The sequence below is a fragment of the Halichoerus grypus genome, chromosome 2 (assembly GCF_964656455.1).
Source record: "Halichoerus grypus chromosome 2, mHalGry1.hap1.1, whole genome shotgun sequence".
Taxonomy (NCBI): domain Eukaryota; kingdom Metazoa; phylum Chordata; class Mammalia; order Carnivora; family Phocidae; genus Halichoerus; species Halichoerus grypus.
Window position 1 is genome coordinate 95,183,204 of NC_135713.1, and position 14,577 is coordinate 95,197,780.

Here is a 14,577-nt window from a genome sequence, read left to right on the forward strand (position 1 = left end):
CAATTCCCTGTGGATTTGCCTTCCTCAAGCTTTCATGTGCATATGAATCATCTGGGAATTTGATTTAAATGCAGACTCTGATTCATTAGGTCTAGGTTTGAACCTGGGGGTCTGCAGGTCAAGAACACCACTTTGAGTAGCAAGGAACTAGGTAACCAATGCGTTAAACTCTCAAGCAACAGGACACCTTAAGAGAAGAATCCTTAAGGACTGACAATGATATTGAGAATTTCAGGCAGCTGGTGACAGAAGAGGAAGAGGAGACGCATAGGAGCAAATGGACTCTCTGTAACCTATCAATAAAACGGCTACTCAGGGAGCGCCTGGGTGGTGCAGTCGGCTGGGCTTCCGACTCTTGGTTTCAGTTCAGGTCATGGTCTTGGGGTCGTGGAATCAAGCCCCGAGTTGGGCTCTGCTCTCAGCGGGGAGTCTGTTTGGGATTCTCCCTCGCTCTCCCTCTGCCCCCTCACCCCATTCAAGCTCACTCGTGTTCTCTCTCTCTTTCTTTCTCAAATACATAAATAAACCTTAAAAAAAAAAAAAAGTTGCTCAGAAGAACCCAGAAGGATAAGACCCAAGTGCAATGACCAGCCCCAAGTTTTCTGAAGGGAAACTTGACCCACAAGTAGCCAGCTCTGATTAAGAGGATTGATTTATATATAGCAAGGACTTTGAACCCTGGCCGCACATTAGCATCTCGAGACCAGTCTTTTGTGGGCCTAGCACCCAGACATCAGTACTTTTGAAAGTTCCCAAAATGCTTCTTATGTGCAGCCAGAATTGAGAACCATTATCTAATAGGTATGGATCTTTAGGAAGAGTTATTTCAGGAATTTTTACTATTTTCTTTAAAGGCAAATTATTAAATTATAACTGGAATTTATTTTTATAGATTTTTATAATTCTTTCTATATATATACATTTGTAAATCAGGTAAACATCCTTTCATATAGCATTTATCCTAGTTTTTAGCTTGGGGAAAATATGACAACTAATGGGAGAATAATATGCACAATATAAATGGCAAGCAGTGTCATTACCATATAAAGTCTTCTTAAAAACCTTCAAAAAGACAATCACCACAATTAGAAAATGGGCAAAAGAAGTGAAAAGGTAATTCAAAAAGGAAAAAGGTGAATGTGACCCATAAGCAGCTTTAAAAGGTTTAACTCATAGTTAATGAAATAGAACCAAATTAAAATAATGACACTTATGAAAGAGAGCAAACAAAAAATTTTGGAGGAAACAAACTATGGGAGGAGATGAAAACTAAAAAGGAAAAAATATTATTAATATTTTTGGAGAAGGAAGAGAAGACATATTCTCGGAACAAAAATAAGCTAAGTCGTTAAAGGTGTTGCCTTATTCACTGGGCTCCTTGCTGTTAAAGCCTTCAGTCCATATGAATGGCTCACTGCTAAAGGGCCACAATGCACTGAGGTGGTGCATGCAGAGAGACCATATGGAGAGGCCCTGGGACTACAGGTAAAGAGAGAGATGCCTGGCTAGCCCCCAGCTGCTCCATTCCCCTGCTGTTCCAGCTCTGGCCATCATCTGATGCAACCACATGAAGACTCTGAGCCAGAGCCTGGCAGTCAAGTCCTTCCCAAATCCCTCATATACAGAAACTATGAGAGATAATAAAATGATTATTGTTGTTTGTGGATGATTTTTAAGCCAGTAATAGATACCAGAAGAAGATTTGGTACCTGGAAATTGAATGCTGCCATAACAAAACCCTAAAACAAGTGGCATCTGCCATTGGCATTGGCAGACAGAAATGGAAGGGCCTTGAGAAAACCATTAGCAGAAGTCTAAAAGCAGGGACCAAGACAGAGCTACCACACTAAGAACTTACCAAATACCCAACCCACAGTAATCATGAGATTTAATAAAATATTAGTTTTAAGTCAATAAGTGTTGGGATGTTTTGTTACACAGCTATAGATAACCAGGAGACCCCACATCTGGTACCAAATTCTGGATTGGTTACTGTTCAATAGGAGAAACAGAACGACCATGAGTTATACATAGGAACTAGACATTATACAGTTGTGGGAGCTGGTTAAGGCTGCAGCATCTGCTTCTGCTTCTGCTTCTGCTTCTGCTTCTGCTTCTGGGGCTGGGCTTGAAATTGGCAAACCAATCCCTAGTGGTTGTGTGGGAGATTTCCCAAGAGGTGGGTAGAGATCTGAACTGTGGAGGTTTGAAGAAGATGCTCCCATGGGAAGTCCTGACTTGAACCTTGCACAAGGTGAGGAAATGGAGCTCTATGAAGGGCTTCTCAGAGACTTTTTCTTTAGATTGTAAGAGAAGTCACATTTTCCACACAGCTTTAAATTCTTTCCAGCGTACCTTTTAATGCCTTTAATTTCCCTCACTCATGGTATCCTTTCCCATGGGCGCCGTGACAAAGTACCATAAACTGGGTGGCTTCGAACAACAGAAATTTATTCTTTCATGGTTCTGGAGGCTAGAATTCTGAAATCAAGCACTCCCTCTAAAGGCTCAGGGGAGAATCCTTCCTTGTCTTTTCCTCACTTCTGATGGTTGCTGGCACTCTTCGGAATTCCTTGGCTTGCATCCAATCTCTGCCTCCACTGTCACATGGCCCTCTCCTCTGAGTATGTGTGTGTCCTTTCCTCTTATAAGGACCCCAGTTATTGGATTTGGGGCTCATCCTAACCGACTGTGACCTCGTCTTTACCAATTACATCTACAAAGACTCTATTTCCAGGCAAGATTCCATTCTGAGGTTCCTGGTAGAAATTAATTTAAGGGGACACTATTCAACCCAGGACACTCATTAATGAAAATATCAACGCGGTGTGGTGATGTTATGGAGGGAAGTAAAACAGAGAACCAAGAGGGGAAGTGAGAGCCGCATTGCCCTCCTAACCCATGTCTATAAGGTGTCAGATGCGACAGCAATCCACGAGTCCTGTGGGCCACAACCAAAAGTGAAGTGAGTACGGTGGTGAGGAGTGGGCGAGTGGCAGGGGGCCAAGGTCAGGAGATGTCTCAGAGAGGGCTGGAGACAATCCTCTTTCCTTTCCCCAAACTGAGGCTTCATCCGCAAGCATAAAAGAAGTTGCTAGAAGGGAAGTTGTGTGCCCTTCTTATTTCTCCATCTATAGTCAAAAGTCACTGAGGCATAACAACGAGGAGTTTCAAACAATTCAGACTAGCTGCATGTAGAAGCTTTGGCGTGTGCTGTGGGTTGGGACTGCTGATAAGGAGCGATAACTGAGAAGGTAGTTCTCCTTCTCAGGCAAAGTGTATCAGATGTTTGGTAATAAATGGTCAGGGAGTATACTTAACAAGACAGGGGTATCGATCAGGAAATAACTGTTTGCTGGGAAAGGGGCAGTCTTTTCCATGGGTAATTAAGATGGTGTCACTTGATACCTACTCCAGAGAGAATCACTCTTCCAGCGCTGTGTCTTTAACCTGGCGTCATGGCAACAAGCTGGTCGTGAGTTCTCCCCCTGGAGCTTTCTTTTATTAATATGTCTGCTATTCACAAGTTACAGCTTGCCCTTTCGTTGTGTTGCTCCAAACACAAGTGATAAGGTGGAAAGAAAGTGAGGTAGCTTTTATTATTTAGCACCAGCCTTCAAGAAAAGAAAAAACAAATAAACCAACCATGGGCTAGCTACATTGAAAGGTAATCTCCCAGGGCGCCTGGGTGGCTCAGTCTATTGAGCAACCGACTCCTGATTTCCGCCCAGGTCATGATCTCAGGGTCGTGATAGCCCTGTGTCCAGCTCCACACTGGGCGTGAAGCCTGCTTAAGATGCTCTCTCCCTCTCCCCCTGCCCCTTCCCCCTCCGTGCTCTCTCATGCATGTGCGGGGTCTCTCTCTCTCTCTCTCAAACAAAACAAATCAAAACAACTGAACAAAGAAAGGTAATCTCCTTTCTCCATACATTTCTCCATAGGGGCTCATGGACCAGTAGCATCAGCCTCACCTGGGAGCTGTTAGAAATGCAAAATCTCAGACCCCACCCCTGAATCAGAATCTGATCTTTGATAACATCTGCAGGAGATTCACATTCACATTAAAGTTTAATATAGACTTTCCTTTAGATAATAACATCACCTGCAGTGGCCTCAGGAGAGACACCCCTTTTTTTTCACTAGCCTTGGTGGCCTGATAAGGTTTTTTTTAAAGTGGAAAATAGTCACTGTTTTCCGCAGTAATAGGAATTCTTGGTAATTTAGGCTAAGTTTATCATGAAAATAAGTTTCTAAGCGGTGCCAGGTATTTGGTCCCCAGACTTTTCTTGTGCCCTGTCTAGTTTTAGGAGATACGTCCCTTGGACTCTGGGCTCACGCAGTCAGCTGGGAGACTCCCGTCAGAGAATCAGGCACCATATTTCTGCAGCACCAAATGGAGGAGGCTTTTGTTCTAGAAATACTGCCCAGAAACTTTGCCAAAGAAACGCTCAAAAGCAAGTTTTATGTCTTTTAGCCAGGATAGATGGTCACGCTGTTGCTTCTTATTCATCACAGTGATGATTTCTGGTCTAAGCCTTAACCTAAGGATCATTATGAAAATGTTTTGATAGTCAAAACACCCAGTTTGAAGGACTTTCCTTCATTCCTAGCAGACATATGAAATACCACAAACCAGGTCTTAAAATGAAATGAAAAATGAGGGAAATGACCCAGATCTTTCCATTAAGAAGCAAATAATAAAATCAAACCCATTCAACTATCTAGATATTTTTTTTTTTACCAGACTTTGTGCTTTTTTAATTTGGGAGAAGGGAGGATGGACAGGATGGATTGTAATGGAAGAGGAAAGCTGAGGCTGTAAAACAGGTTGTACAAAAGAATGATTGATAATTGATAATTAGGAATAAAATGAATCATTGTTGTCATGAATTAACCTTGACAAAGGAATGTGAATTGTTTTCCATTATGAATGGGTAGCTGTATGACCTTGGGTAAATGTCTAAACCTTTTTCTTCCTCAGTTTCTTTTTTTTTTTTTTAAAGATTTTATTTATTTATTTGACAGAGAGAGACAGAGGGAGAGAGGGAACACAAGCAGTGGGAGTGGGAGAGGGAGAAGCAGGCTTCCCGCTGAGCAGGGAGCCTGATGCAGGGCTCGATCCCAGGACCCCGGGACCACGACCCGAGCCGAAGGCAGACGCCCAACGGCTGAGCCACCCAGGTGCCCCCTTCCTCAGTTTCTTAATTGGTAAAATGAGGATAATAATACTACCTCCTCTGTGGATTGTTTTAAGATGAAATAATACGGTAACGCAAACCACTTTACAAGGGTTAGTACATAATAAACACTGAATAAATGTTAGATTTATTATTATACAGAGAAGAAGTAAATTCTGAGACTAAGAGAATGTGGGGCACCTGGGTGGCTCAGTTGGTTAAGCGTCTGCCCTTGGCTCAGGGCTCAGATCATGATCTCTGGGTCCTGGGTTCAAGCCCCCATCAGGTTTCCTGCTCAGTAGGGGAGTCTGCCTCTCTCTCTCTCTCTCTCCCTCTGCCCCTCCCCACCACTCATTCTCTATCTCTCTCTCTCTCAAATAAATAAATAAAATCTTTAAAAAAATAAACAAATAAAAGAATGTGCTAGAGCAAAAATTGGGGTATCATTTAAATTAAAATCTACATACATGAAGAAGTGAAATGAAGAATTGAGATACTTTGCAAAAATGACTTCAAGGGGAATTAGCAGATGGATCAGGTTTGGAAGAGTTAGTCTGTTTGGGCTGCTACAACAAAAATACCATAAACTGGGTGGCTTATAAGCAATTAACATTTATATCTCACAGCACTGGAGCCTGGGAAACCCAAAATCATGGCACCAACAGATTCAGTTTTTGGTGAGAGTCATCTTTTCCCTATAAACTCATGTGGCAAGAGGGGCAGGGGAGCTTTTTCAAGCATCTTTTATAAGTGCACGAATCCCAATCACCTCCCAAAGGCCCCACCTCAAACTACCACCACACTGGGAATGAGGATTCAACATATGAATTCTGGGGGGGCCACAAACCCCTCCATAGCAGAGAGGTTACCCTGAATTATCAGTTTTGCTCACCTACATTCATTTAATTAATAGAAATAATCAGTTCCTCACAGCATCTTTATGGACATCACTTTTTGAGATAGTAAATTTCAAGAGAACTATTTTTAAAAATCTGCAAAGTATCTGAGAATATTAATCTTTTAGAACAAGGAGAAACAAAATGCCTACTATGCAGTGGCCCCTCCCAGATGTATGTCAGAGCATCCTGTTCTACCCTCCATACCTCCTAACCTCTTCCAGAACTGGTGTTCTCAGCTTGTCCGAGCTACTATCAAACCCATCCACTGACCTTTATATTTTACTACCTTTTCTTCATTTCTTAAATTTATTACATTTTTAAAAAATGAATCTTCAGGAGTGCCTGGGTGGCTCAGTCTTGATTTCGGCTCAGGTCATGGTCTCAGGGTCGCGACATTTAGCCCGATGTCAGGCTCCATGTGAAGCCTGCTTAAGATTCTCTCCCCCTCTCTCTCTGTCCCCCTGCCACCCCCCCCACGCACGCATGTTCTCTTTCTAAAAAAAAAAAAAAATCAAATTAAATTGAAGAAATGAATCTTCTGAGTTTCTTCCTCCCATAATGTTCTCCTCTTGTCTTATTATATTCACCCCAGATGTTTCTGCAATCCTGGATAGAGCACATTTCATTAGTGGCCTGAGGAAACACATTGTTCATTCATGCATGAGGGAGTCCTTTCCAATTAAAGACATTGCTTTGAAAGAGTCTTCCAAATTGGTTTCAGTGGTAAGAAATGAAGGAAGCTAAAAGCTTTTCACTTAAGATTTGACAACAGCCAGAAAACTTTTGTTAATCACGAATGTTAAGTGATAACATTTAATTAGCATGGGTTATAATCAGAATATTGCCTGGAATTTACATAGGCATAATCTTAAGCATCTGTGTGACTGTTGGCTGCTCTTCTACAGTTCCTCCTAAATATGGGACAATGACACCTCACACCATTTTTATTTTGGACTTCCTTTTTAGAGATAGTTTATTTGGGTGAGAACTGGGTTTTACTTTGGCCCTTGCCATCTTCAACACCTGCCTCTCAGGTAAGTGGACAGAGGTGATGTGGGGAAGGTGCTAATAAATCTGTTGGCATCCATTCCTTTGCTCTTTTGTGCTCCTGTACGTGAAAGTCAGTGTGATTGTGACTGGAAAGTCACTTGGGACTATGTGGAGAAAGAAAAGACAAAATCACCTCAGATCCTTCATTGGTAAATAGCGATGTAACAACAGCTTTGCTTACAGCACACTATGGCTTCAGTACAAGGGAAAGATTTTAAGAGAAAAAAAATTAGTAGTATTTAGTGTGCTCTCTAGAAAAATAGAACCGATAGGTTTCCTTTTCCTCAGGGGATCTCCATCTTTTTTCTCTTAGGACCTTCAACTGATTAGATGAGGCCCCCATCCAGGTTAGAGAGAGTAATCTGCTTTACTCAAAGTCTATGGATTAAAATGTTCATCTCATATGAAAAATACTTTCACAGCTACATCCTGACAAGTGTTTGACCAAATATCAGGGTATCCTGACCTAGCGAAGTTAACACAAAATATTAGCTGTCACATTTGGCCACTCTGAGAACTGAAACTGGGACTGATTTGTTATAATATCCTCAGACAAATGTCCTAAAATCACTGTGAATGGTGTGCTCTGATAAAGGAATAAGGACCAGAAAGCTTTCAACGTCACTGATACGCGGGCAGAAACCCTCCGTGAAAGCACTGTCTCATATTTTGGTCTAATAACAGTCTCTAGCAGGGTGGTGCAGTAAAATGGTGGTCAAGCTTTGATGTCAGATCACAGGAGTCTGCGTCCTGGTTCTACCACTTTCTGTGTGATTTGAGGCAATTTACTTTCATTTCTCTCTGCTTCATTTTCTCCATCTATAAAATGGAGATAGGTTTAAATGTTCTAACTCATTGGAAGTCTGTAGAACAGTGCAAAGTACATCTTAAGTATTCAATAAATATTAGCTTTTATTATTCCCTTAAATTAATAACAAAGCCAAACATTTTCTTTTTTTTTTTTTTTAATATTTTATTTATTTATTTGACAGAGAGAGACACAGCGAGGGAGGGAACACAAGCAGGGGGAGTGGGAGAGGGAGAAGCAGGCTTCCCGCGGAGCAGGGAGCCCGATGTGGGGCTCGATCCCAGGACCCTGGGATCATGACCTGAGCCAAAGGCAGACACTTAACGACTGAGCCACCCAGGTGCCCCAAAGCCAAACATTTTCTTAATGCATGTCCATCTGAGAGAGGTTTTTGGTTTCTTTGTTTTGTTTCTAAGCCTGTGGCTTAATAGAAAGTGGTACCTGTATGAACCCTTCCTACCTTTACCCTGGGGTTGACATTTCAGGGTCCCTTAAGGGGCACTCAATGTAAGCAAGTTGTTCTTCACTAGGAAGGCCAGGAGAGGGAAGAATTGGAGAGGTTCCTGTTAATAAGTAAGGACAGGATGGGTGGAAGATTGGCTTTCACTGAGCAGATGGCAACCTTTATGAACCTTGCAAATGAAAAACCCCATTTTTTAAATTTATTTAAGTAATCTCTACACCCAACATGGGGCTCAAACTCACAACCCTGAGATCAAGAGTTGCATGCTTTTCCAACTGAGCTAGCCAGGCACTCCTGAACCACCCCATTTTAATAAATTGATGAATACATACTGTAGCAGGAAGGTCATTCTAAGAAAAAATATATATAACAATTTGATATTACAAAAACAATCAGCTATTTTCCTTTTACCAAATAAATACTCATCACTTAAAAGAGCCACCTCTTGGGGCACCTGAGCCTTCCCTGTGGTCATTCAGGGATCCAGGATCTGCATCCTATAGCTCTGCCTTCTTATATGGTCTTGGATTCCTCTTTTTTTTTTTTTTAAAGATTTTATTTATTTATTTGAGAGAGAGAATGAGAGAGAGAGAGAGCATGAGGGTCAGCGGGAGAAGCAGCTCTGTCGAGGGAGCCCGATGTGGGACTCGATCCCAGGACTCCAGGATCATGACCTGAGCAGAAGGCAGTTGCTTAACCAACTGAGCCACCCAGGCGCCCCTTGGATTCCTCTTTTAAAACCTTGGTATCTTGCTAGTAGGTAAGGGAGGAGAGAGAGGGCATGGAGGATCCCCTGAAGATTGGACATCATTTTACCTACATTCCTTCAGGCAAAAGTCAGTCACATTACCAAACCTAACTATAAGGGAGGCTGGAAATTGTAGTCTAGCTGTATATTTAGGGGGGTAGAAGAAAGGACTTTTGGTGAACACAAGACACTTGGGGCGCCTTGACTGATAAACAACCTTTCTAGGAAAGATAGACTCATAATGTCTGCCATGTGTCTAGAATGGTACTTGACACTTACAGAAGCTATCTAATTAAAGTGGGTGCTCCCAGGGGCACCTGGGTGGCTCAGTCATTAAGCATCTGCCTTCAGCTCAGGTCATGATCCCAGGGTCCTGGGATTGAGCCCCGCGTCGGGCTCCCTGCTCAGTGGAGAGCCTGCTTCTCCCTCTCCCACTCCCCCTGCTTGTGTTCCCTCTCTTGCTGTCTCTCTGTCAAATAAATAAATAAAATCTTAAAAAAAAAAAAAAGTGAGTGCCCCTGTTTATACTTTACATGTGAGGTAAAATGACTTGCTTGAGGGCACATGGGTGATTAGTGGTTGAACTAGAACTCAGCCTCAGGTCTGGTTCTGAAGTCTGGCTTCCTCCCCACCACCCCCCATTACAATGCCTGCTCTCATAGGACTAGATCTTGTTTCTAAAGCTGCACCTCTGGTCCATCTATTCTACATAGGCAAGATTGTACTCCAAGCTGGTCCTAGGCAAAAGTAAGGAAGTATACTAAATTTGTCTCTGACAACACCCCCAACTCCACAGCAAGCTTTCTTTGGCTTCCCCCTACAGACTCTCAGCCAGCTAGTGGTTTCATCAGTTCCTTTCTGGTTTTCCCAAGAGCCTTAATGGGGCATTCATGTAAGTCTGTCTCCTTCTCTCAGTATCTCCCATTCTTAATTCCACACACCACACTCTCCTTTATTCAAAGCCTACCAGCCAATTCTATGTCACGTTATAATGCTTAGCAATATCTTACATGGTTCAAATTAATTACTGATTTGTAAGTTATTTCATTAACTAATTACCTCTAAATGGTTTGAATCTTTTAAAGCAATAAAGAACTTATGAATTACTTGCTTAATTAAAAATATACTAGGGGTGCCGGGGTGGCTCAGTCAGTTAAGTGACCAACTCTTGATTTCAGCTCATGTCATGATGTCAGGGTCTTGAGATTGAGCCCCATATCAGGCTCTGAGCTGAGCATGGAGCCTGCTTGAGATTCTCTCTCTCCTTGTGCCCCTCCCCACCCCCAGCCCCCCCCCCCCGCTCGAGTGTACTCTGTCTCTCTAAAAAAACAAAAAACAAAACCCACAAACAAACATCCTAAAGAACAAAAGGAGAAGGATTTTAAGGGTACAAATTTTGGTGATATTCTCAGTCAAGTGGGTCTTTTGCTGTCCCTCAAATCATAACACATAGATAACCATCATATGGGCTTATGCTTTGGCTGGCTTGATTACATCAAAACCATTTATAACATAGGACACATTTTCTTACACTTTACAAACCTGGAGAGGGGAGGAAAGTCGGCAGAGAGGAGTCCACCTTCTTACTAGGGAACCCCTGTATCTCATAACCCACTAGTCACAAAGATGGCGGTTCTCTCTAGCCCGTCCAGCTGTTTGTTCTAGTATTGGCATTAAATCTTCCCCTTAAAGCACAAAACACTTCTCATTTTCAATTTTTCAGCTGCAGAGGGATTGACTACACTGTTGCTACCAAGAGCAAAGCCCAGAGTCCAATTTTGAGACCTTGATTTTCATTATGTTTTCAAACGCTTAAATCAAGCCTTCTTTCTCTTACCCGGATTTCCTCTTTCGCCTCTCTGCTTCTCTCTTTGCATAGTTTGTCTTAACACCTGAAGAAAAAACATTTAAATGCAAAGAGATAAATGGATGGTAATCATTACAAATGACCCATTAGAACTGGAGCTGTTCAATCTGCTTATTTGAACGTACAAAGGCGGTTCTCTCTTCTGAAATACTACACTGAACAGGTAAGAGTGTATTCAGATATAATTTCATGTGATTACTCTATAATAGGAGCTCCTAGCCACAATTCTCTATCAGGTGTTGTTAAGCACACGAACTGCCTACCAATAAATCCTGTCCATCAAATTTTATTTTTCTTTCACAAAGATTCTACTTTGCAGGCAAACTCTGGGAACGTTGCCTACCTATTAAAATGGCAAGAAAAGAAAATCTGAAATTGAGAGAGAAGAATCTGGAACAATCTTTGTCACAAAAATTTGTCCTGTGTCAAAAGTATTTCCTCCCTTAGGAAAAATTACCTAACAAGGCAGAAAGAGTAGTAGTGAAAGGCAAAATTAAATAATTAAATACAAAAGCAGAAACACTAAGTTGCTATTATGGACTCATTTTGCAGCTGAATTAACCAATGAATGTTTTTAACTAATACTGAAGAGAGGGCAGCCCAGTTTGAGAAGACTGGTTTAAAAACGACTTTTATAGGGTGCCTGGGTGGCTCAGTTGGTTAAGCAGCTGCCTTCAGCTCAGGTCATGATCCCAGGGTCCTGGGATCGAGTCCCGCATCATGCTCCTTGCTCAGCGGGGAGCCTGCTTCTCTCTCTGCCTGCCACTCTCCCAGCTTGTGCTCTCTCTCTCTCTCTGTCAAATAAATAAATAAAATCTTAAAAAAAAATAAAAACTTAAAAAAAATTACTTTTAGGGGTGCCTGGGTGGCTCAGTCATTAAGCGTCTGCCTTTGGCTCAGGTCATGATGCCAGGGTCCTGGGATCGAGCCCGCATCGGGCTCCCTGCTGGGCGGGAAGCCTGCTTCTCCTCTCCCACTCCCCCTGCTTGTGTTCCCTCTCTCACTGTGTCTCTCTGTCAAATAAATAAATAAAATCTTTTAAAAAAATTACTTTTAAATTACTTTTATCCATTATTTACTCCTGAAGCAGGGATTCTTATCCTGAAACCTTGGATGGGCTTCAGGGTCCTGTGAATGCTCAGAAATTTGGGGGTGTTCTTAAGTATATTGGGTTCTTTTTCCCCCCCTGGGAAATGATCTGTAGTTTCTGTCAAATTTTCAAAGGGGTCTAGTCTAAGAATCAGTGTTCTTAGAAGATTCTTTAAGGCATATGGAAAAGTTGGATACAATGATTTCAGTTAAACCTTGGTGTTTGTGAGATCAAAGATGTGCATTTGAGGTATCTTTCTCTGGAAGACAAAGATCAGGCCTGTCTGGACAGTTGCAACAAAACCCAACAGGAAAATTAGAGAATAGCTGAGAACTGGATTGAGGCAAGCCCCTTGTATGAACTATGGTAACACTCAATGCTGTACCCAAATCATCATCATCATCCTCATCTCAGTAACTTAAGGTAATAAAAATTTACTTCTCATTCACACAAAGTCCAATTCTTGGTCAATAGGCAGCCTTTCATGTGGTCATTCAGGGATCCAGGATCTGCATCCTATGGCTCTTCTTTTTTTTTTTTTTTAAGATTTTATCTATTTATTTGACAGGGAGAGAGACAGTGAGAGCAGGAACACAAGCAGGGGGAGTGGGAGAGGGAGAAGCAGGCTTCCTGCTGAGCAGGGAGCCCGATGCAGGACTCAATCCCAGGACCCTGGGATCATGACCTGAGCTGAAGGCAGACGCTTAATGACTGAGCCACCCAGGCGCTCTGGCTCTGTCTTCTTGTATGGTCTTGGATTCCTCTGTTAAAAAACCTTGGTATCTTGCCATAGGTAAGGGAGGAGAGAGAGGCATGGAGGATCACATAAGGATTGGACATCATTTTATTCACATTCCTTCAGGTAAAATTCAGTCACATAACCAAACCTAACTATAAGGAAGGCTGGAAATTGTAGTCTAGCTGTATATTAAGTGGGGGTAGAAGAAATGACTTTTGGTGAACACGATAGCATTTCTGCCCTATCCTCTTAAATGAAGCCACAGTACCACGACCAGAAAGAAGTTGGCGGTGAAGACATGCTGCCTTAGATACTGGGAGAAAGTCCACTGTCATAGGCAGACCAACATACTCCCCCAACAGTAAGCACTAGAGGCAGGAGGTCGAAAAGTGTCCAGAGGATAGGACAGACACAGTGGCATAAAATTTAGGAGCAAAAATGCTCAGAAAGTCAGGCATGGAGGCAAGAGGCATTTGGGAATTCAGTGATCCATAGCAGAGTCCAAGTCACCTAATTAGTATTCAGGAAGACCTAGGGCGAGGAGTGGAGGATAAGAGTCCGGCCAGGCATCTCTACCTAGAGTGAGATAACCCAGAGCAGGAAGGTTACATTACAGAGATGAGGGCTGCACACAAAGGTAAAGAGCACAGATTATTTGTGAGGTGACTCCATCATGAACAGAATGCTGAACAAGAGCTATCTAAATTCCTCCTGTCCAAGGTCAGGAATGGTCCTAGAGATGTGCGGAGCCTATAGACAGGGGTCAACTATCAGGAGAAGCTCATGGGAACCTGTTCAGGCCTGATATGATCCACCCTCAAATGTTACCAGTAACTTCATACTCTGTTTCCCACTCACAGACAACAACCCTAACGAACCCCAGCTTCCTCACAAACATCCTGGGATGAAAAAGGGCAATGAATCAGTACAAACCCTTCAGGGAACAGAGCAAATGCTTCACTAACAGTATGGGGTGGCATACTTGCTTATAAGTAATAAATAATAATTAAAAGTAACAGTTGACATGTGTAAGACATAGTTCTTGGGCTTTCATATATATTTGCCCACTTAATCTTGACAAAAGTGTTTATTTGAAGGAGGTACCTCTATTACCTCAATTTTACAGATTAAAAGCTGAGCAATGAGGCTTATATGTAACTTGCTCAAGTGAGTGGCAGAGGTCTGACTCCAGAGTCAATGACCTTCCCCACTGTGCATACTGCTTTTCTCAGAAAGTCAAATTTGGCCAGAATTTCAGATAACATTTTACTCCCTTGGTGAAGGTGCCTTCACTCCCTTGGTGAAGGACACACCATGTAACGCTCCCCAGAGATCTCATCCACCATTTTGTTTCCAGAGCACTGCCCCATCCTTTTGGAATGAAGACTAAGACATGGATATCCAAAGAATGTCTTGGACAGTTCACTGGAGTAGCTATCCTCTTAAAGAATGTGTGCTCTGCTGCAGTAATGAGCTTTAAGGTAAAATAATGTCACAAATGAATGCAGACTGTCAGCGTTGGAAGGGCCACCAGTCCTCCCCATTTTAGTGCAGTGAGGTTGAGTGGCTTGCATAATGTCCCCTAGGAATAAAAGCAGGTTGTCCTAAGGTCCATGGTAAAATACTCGCCTCCTTACCTCAGATCATTTTCTGTACTCAGCATACAGGATCATGAGGGTTAAGAGCCAGAAACTGCTGACAGTGATGTGACTGCATTCATTTTTAGGTTGCTAAAG